The sequence below is a fragment of the Triticum aestivum genome, chromosome 1B (genome assembly GCF_018294505.1).
Source record: "Triticum aestivum cultivar Chinese Spring chromosome 1B, IWGSC CS RefSeq v2.1, whole genome shotgun sequence".
NCBI lineage: Eukaryota > Viridiplantae > Streptophyta > Magnoliopsida > Poales > Poaceae > Triticum > Triticum aestivum.
The window spans coordinates 613,816,393-613,823,364 of NC_057795.1; the positions used below are offsets into that span (position 1 = coordinate 613,816,393).

General features: G+C 55.9%; 1 pseudogene; it reads right to left on the reverse strand.

Moving 5' to 3' along the window:
• Positions 1 to 2,515: 2,515 nt before the first annotated feature.
• LOC123080573 (uncharacterized) lies at positions 2,516 to 5,280 on the reverse strand (annotated as a pseudogene).
• Positions 5,281 to 6,972: the final 1,692 nt, after the last annotated feature.

Here is a 6,972-nt window from a genome sequence, read left to right on the forward strand (position 1 = left end):
TACTCCTCTAAGAACATCTCCAGCCGTTCGGCCCCCCAGGGCGGCGAAAAAAAGCCGCCGGGGGCGAACCGGCGCAAGTTTGGCGCGTGGGGACGACTTCGTTCCCAGTCGTCGCCCACCAGGTCGCTGCCAATATCGCACGAGGTCGGCAAAATTACGTACAAACTTGTGCAAACTCGACGATCTGGTACAAACTCGGTGTTCATTGAAATTTGAAAAAAAAAAGTAAAAACATGCAAACTACGGCAAACTACGCCACACTAGCCACTGCGCCGCGTCCACCGCCCACCATCTACATGCCGTGAAGCCTGTATAAACGGGTGTAGTTGTCGCCGCTGTCGTCGTCGTCGTCGCGCACCCCGCCGGAGCCACAGCCGTCCCTGTTGCACCCCTGCCCAGGGTCGCCAACGCGCGGTGGGGCACTGGACAGCCCGGCCTCGTCCTTCTCGTCGCCGTCGAGGACGATGACGCCGCCCTCCTTGCGCCCGCGGCGCCGGGCCTAGAGCTCCGCATATGCCTGGCGCTGGCGGCGCACCTGCTCGCGGATGTAGTCCTCCTTCGCCCATTTTAGGGTGGCCTCGTCGTCGGGGCCACCATGTCGACGTGCTCCGGCTTCACGGGGAGCAGGCCCGGCTCGGGCTTCGGCCGGACCAGGCGAAGGGAGCGTGGGGAGGGGCGAGTACCATCGTTGATGACGAGGGCCCACTGTGGGTGCGGTGTCTCCTCCGGCTCTGGCTTGACTGGACGGAGAGCCGGCGAGCCGGAGCCCGACAAGGAGGACGTCGACTCCATTCGCCACGGCGTCCAGGAACTGCCGCGGCGGCGAGAGAAGGACGGTCGCGCCGGGTACTCGAGGCGCGACACATTGCCGGTCTTGATGTGGTCGAGGACGGCCTCGAGGGTGCGGCCTGGGACGCCCCACCACTCGCGCCCGTCCTTCGGTGTTGAGGAGGTCGCGGGGAATGACATCGTTGACGGAGGCGATCTGCTCTTCGCGGCGGCGCTCGAAGTACATCATCCACAGCATTTCGCTGTCAGGCGCGTACCTCGGCTCTTTCCACTGTTCCTCCGTCAGGGACAAGCGGATGCAGATGATCTCAGCCCACCGTGCCGCCCCTTCGGGCACCGGTGGCACCGGGACGCCGCCGGCGCTCAGCCTCCACGCCCCCGGCACACGTAGAGGAGGCGCGCCTCCGGCTCTTGGAGATGGCGGCGGCCGAAGCCATTCGCTGCCGCGCCGTCGCCTGGAAATCTCTCGGCTATTTTTGCTCGTCGGCGGTAAGGGGGGAGAGGGCTGCTTTGCGAGGCGGATGCAGGGGGGTTGTGGCGTTCACCAGCGGGGAGGGGTCGCCTTTTATAGCCCCACCGGGGCGGTGAGAGGCTGCATGCCGTGCGACACGTGGCGGGAGCAGGCGGGATGCGCGTCGGCGACGCCTTCACTGCGTCGCCCATGAGGCATCAATGGAGCATCAATGGAGGCTGACCGGCGCGGCAGCCTTGGCCAGCCTTGGCATTGATTCCCGCGGGAACCAAGGCGGTGAGGGCGACGAAGCAGCGTCTCGCTGACTCGGCGGGCCCATCCTCGTTCGCACCAAAATCACGTCCCCCGGCACCCCAGGTGCTCCCCAGCGCGCCAAGTTCGGCCTGGGTCTGCCGGCGTTAATTTCGGCTCAAACCGGCGAAAAACGGGCTCCTGGGACGCGACTAGGCCGTTTTTTGGGCGCGGGCGCGAAGAAATCGCATGGGGAGGCCGTGTTGGGGGCTCGGCTGGAGATGCTCTAACGGACAGGGGATCGTCTAGAGTAGCTCTTATGGGATATTTTTTGGTGTGATAAGTTCCAACGTTTTCCATGTTGACGAAATTATCATTTTCCCTAGGGTTTGCTTCAATTCTGGCTCCGCCATTGCTTCCACTCCTCTTCACCGTGCATGCATCACGGGCAAACAGCCGCATTCACCAGGTTCTTGGGAAGGAGATTGACTTTAGTGATAAGCTTGTTCAGATGGAGTAGCCACCCAAAGATATTCATCTTGGAGTCCCAAATAGTTTGCCAATTTGGGTAAGAAGCTTGCGATGAGGCAACAAAGCACGCAAGTAGGAAAGCTCAAGCGCCACAGCGGTCGTTAGCCGAATGCACCATGCATAATCTGTGCTGCAGGGTTGCTGCATTTAATTACGAGTGGGTGAAGAACATTCTACACATTTGAGATTTGACAGCACACCTCATTTGCATTATCACTAAGTAAAGACAAAAACTTATCTTGCATTGCATCTTATCATAGGGGAAATGAAACTAAGCAAGATGACTTGCAGCACAGGAAGTTTAAGCAAAAGAACTTTAGCATGAGAAAGTAAAAAAAAATCAGGACCATAAGAGTTGCAACTTGCAAGTCCAGTATTCCGTTTTTAACTGGAAGATACCAAATGATAATGAAATCTAGATGATTTCTTTTTTTCCATTCCTTTCAATTCACATAGACCATATCGATGATACTAAAATCTAGAAGCAATGAACTAGGATGCAAGCATCGCAATCAGCTCCTTCATGACGGAGGGGTGGCTCGTAATTAGATCGTCGAAACCGGCAGTGGCCGCAACAGCCCTCAGATTGCCGTCACAGTGGTGGTTCTCAGCTAGTTCCAGGATGGTCGCCGTGGTGTTGACCCCAATGAACCCGCATATCTTAGCTTCACACATGAGCTTCAGCCGCTGCAGATCATACCTATCCGCCGCGACGAGCAGTTGTGGCCACTGCCACATCGCATCTTCACCATCTTCCCTCTCCATCTCCGGCTCAGTCACTGTAAATGACCGCAAGGATTGCCCTGAAAACTCAAGGCTCCATGTCCTCGATGTGTATGGCGCTGGCGGTGGCCGTGCCCTCCTTCATCGGGCCAAAAAGCTCGGCCTTGAAGACCCTAGACCGGGCCACAAGGACGCACCGGTGAGCGGTGAATGTCTGGCCGCCAACCTTGAACTTCACGACGGTGCCATTCTTGGCCGTGAGGAGATCGATGAAGTGCCGGTGCATGTCGGGCGGCGGCACCGTAACGAACGGCAAGGCGGCGCCGGTTCCCTTGGTGTCGACGGCGGCCTCGATGACGACGACATCGCACCGGATGGTGAAACTATCGTTCCTCAGATGTCGTGAGTCTTCCAAGTCATCTCTGCTTATGAAAGTGGTGCATGACCAACCACGAGATTTGAGAGGGAAGTGGCGTACTTGAGCGGAACGGATGTATGTTGAGTCCTGCTTGTCCGACTGGCCAAGGAAACTGAACCCATACTGCACCTTCACAGGCTTGGCAATATCCTGAGCGAGGATGAGGGCAACAGATACATAGCGGGCCCTGTCTGACACCGATCCATTAGGGAAATACCTGAGAAGCCAGAGATACCCTCCGACTCTGAAAGGGGCAGACTCGATGTGATCGCCGTTGGGGACGTCGGCCTTGGTGCGCGAGTAGCCTTCAACCACAAGCAGGTGGTACCCACTGGCGGCGCCGGCGTCGTTGATGGCCGACCGGGAAAGGCATAGTTTGCCGTCGCGGATCAAGGATACGCCTGCAAAAGACATGGCCCCGGCTGGGGAACGAACGAGCTAGTGGAAGGAGGAAGATTGGAGATATGGAAGGAGGAAGATCTTCATGGCTGGGTATTTTAGTCGGGAGGAAGGCATGGAGTTAATTACGGAGTTAATATCCTGCTTGATTTCCTCCCGTAAAATGAGCATCGTTCATTTATAACATCCTGTGAGAAAACGGGAATGGTTTGCAAGCTTTACAATAACATAATTTATCCAAATGATATATGACACGCGGGTGGTACGAAGCACAGAGACCCTGATGTTTTATTTATAACTAAAGTTGCTATCCGAAAAGAGAAAACTAACCAAAAAAAACTCTCATGCATGACAACAAAAATTGTTATTCTTGCGTCATTAAATTTGTCATGAAAAACAATCGAAGTTGCCATGTGTTTGTACCACACGTGTAGTATTTATCAGGTCCCAAACTTTAAAGAGAATTATAAAATTATTTTAAATATTTTTTTACAAAATTTGCAAGAAAACATACTCCAAAAGCATCTATCATCAGGGAAACCAAACATACTCCAAAAGCATCCTATCATCAGGGAAACTAAAACATCATGATGGACCAGAGAGCATACTTATATAAAGTCTAGAAGTCATAAACCTAAGCCATAAACATGTTGATCAGCTCCTTCATAACAAAGGGGCAGCTCGTGATGAGATCGTCAAAGCCATCACTGGCCGCGACAGCCCTCAGATTCCCCGATGCACCGAGAAAGTTGTAGCATGCCGTCTTCAGCCCGTCACAGCAGTGGCGCTCAGCTAGCGCCAGGATGCTGGGCGTGGTGCTCACGTCGACGAACCCGCACAGCTTATCTTCACACATGAGCTTCAGCCGCTGGAGATCGTACCTATCAGCCGCCACGAGCAGGTTCTGCCACTGCCATACTGGGTCTTCACCATCTTCCTTCTCCATCTCCGGCTCCAAGTCACTGTAGATGAATTTGAGCATTGCCCTGAATGCTGGAGCCTCCACGTCCTCTACATGTATGGCGTCTGCAGTGGCCGTGCCCTCCTTCATCGGGCCCAAGAGCTCGGCCTTGAAGACTCTAGACCGGGCCGCAAGGATGCACCGGTGTGCGTTGAATATCTCACCACCAACCTCGAACTTCACGTCGATGCCTTCCTTGGCGGCCAGGAGATCGGTAAAGTGCTGCTGCATGTCTGGCGGCGGCACCGTAATGAACGGTGAAGCGGTACCGGTGCCCTCGGCCCCAGCGTCGATGACGTCCTCGACGATGATATCACACCGGATGGTGAAACCGTCATCCTCGACATGTTTTGACTGTTCCAAGTCATCCCTCTCTAGAAGATCAGAGAAGCTCATACCATACTTGCCAGGGAAGTAAGGTTTGTATTTTGACTTGTGCTTGTCGGGCTGGTCAATGAAACTAAACCTGAACTGCGCCTTTACAGGCCCTGCAACGTCCTGATGAAGGCGAATGGCATCAGATATGGCGCTCCCATCTGTCCGACAACAGCTGGGCCAGTACTCGAGAAACCAGAGATGCCCTCCAACTCTGAAACGGCGAGACTTGATGTCACCCATGTCCTTGCTGCGCGAGTAGCCTTCTACCACGAACAGGTGGTACCCGCTGGCGGCGCCGGCGTCGTTGATGACCGACCGGGAGGGGCATAGTTTGCCGCCTGCGAAAGACATGGCGACTATCGGACGAACCCTGCGGCAGCCCTGATCGATTCCGTCCGTTCTATCAGCTGCAGGGCATAAATATTTGTAGCAGCGCGTGTCCGTGTTATTTGCAGGAGTTTGTGTTGGATTCAGCTTGCAAACCGTGGTCTAGTTAAGCTAGCTTGGGGCGGTCAGGTTTTGTCAAGTTACAGGCCAGTCTCGTCTCAAACTTCTAAACTAAGGGCGTGACTAGACGGAAGTGTTGAGATACTCATGATCACATGTACATTAGGCAGCTAGGATCTTCTTTTATTGTTTCCTAGTCTACGGTATTTCCCGGTCCTTTCCATATATAGCGGATACGGTTGAGATATTCTTGCCCTTGTACTCTATATACCGCATGGTATCAGATACCGCGTAACTTTCCTACCACTTCCGTCGCTGCCACTGCACCTGCGCCGCCGCTGCCTCCTTGCCGCCCCCGCCCACCCTGCCGTCGCACCCCATCCCGGCCGCTGCCTTCTCCTACCGCCGCCACACACCCCTCCTTTTCCCTCTACCCGAACCAACCCTAGCCCTAACCTCCCTTCAACACCATGTCGTTCGCCTCCTACGACTCCTCTTCCTCCCCCTTGTCCGACGCCACGAAACACTCCAACCCGTTCACTGGCCCCAACTCCATCCCCACCGAAGACATCCGCAATGCCGACATCCTCGCCCATGTGCCCATCCGTCTCTCCCAGGAGGACTCCTCTTACTATGCATGAAAGACATAATTTCATCTTGTTTTTCGTGAGTTTCATCTCCAGGAGCACATCGATGGCACCGTTGACTCCAAGACCATGGCGTTCGACGCCGAGTGGTCGGCCGTCGAGGTGACAATCATCCGCTGGCTTCTCTTAACCATCTCCAAGGACTTATTCTACACGGTGGTGCAGGATGATGATGATGAACATGCTGTCTTGACGAAGCTCAATAGTCTCTTCACCGACAATCGGCTCCAGCGGCTCGTCTTCCTTCAGCAAGAATTCTTTGGGTGCCATCAAAATAATTCCTCTGTGGATGATTTTTGCTTGCACCTAAAGCGTCTTTGCGACGAGCTCCGCGACATTGGCGAGAAAGTCTCCGACGATCTTCTTCTTAGCACCCTCGTCGCGGCCTCAACAAGGAGTTCACTCACACGGCTGCCAACCTTACACTCATCACCAACCCGACCTTCCCCAAGGTCGTCGCCTACCCACGTTTGGAGAAATGCAGGATGAAGAAGATAAGGGCACGGGCAGTCCACACTGCCCTCGCCGACGGCACATCGCACGACGCACCTCTTCAACAACAGCTGGCGGGCCCGTTCCAGCCGGTCCAGCCGCCCTTCCCGTTTCCTCAACAGGGAGCGCTGACGCCTGCTGCCCCCAACGAACGCAGCGGTCGCCGCGGCAAGGGGGCGCAAGGGCTAGCAGCGGGCGGCCAACCCCGCCGGGCCACCCCGGGTCCAGCAGCAGCAACAGCCCGTCGCGCCGTGGGCCTACGGGCACAACCCTTGGACCGGCGTAGTCCATGCATACTCTATGCCGGTCCTTCGCTCGACCGTTCGCGGCATCTTGGGCCCTCGACCGGCGCAGCACCAAGCCTACCACGCCATCCAACAGCCACCTGCGGCATTCGCGGCGTCCCCGCAGCCCGGGTCATACCCGGCCTACCCGCCGGTGCCGGCCCCTGCGCCGCAGTAGCCCGGCGCCGACTACTACAACA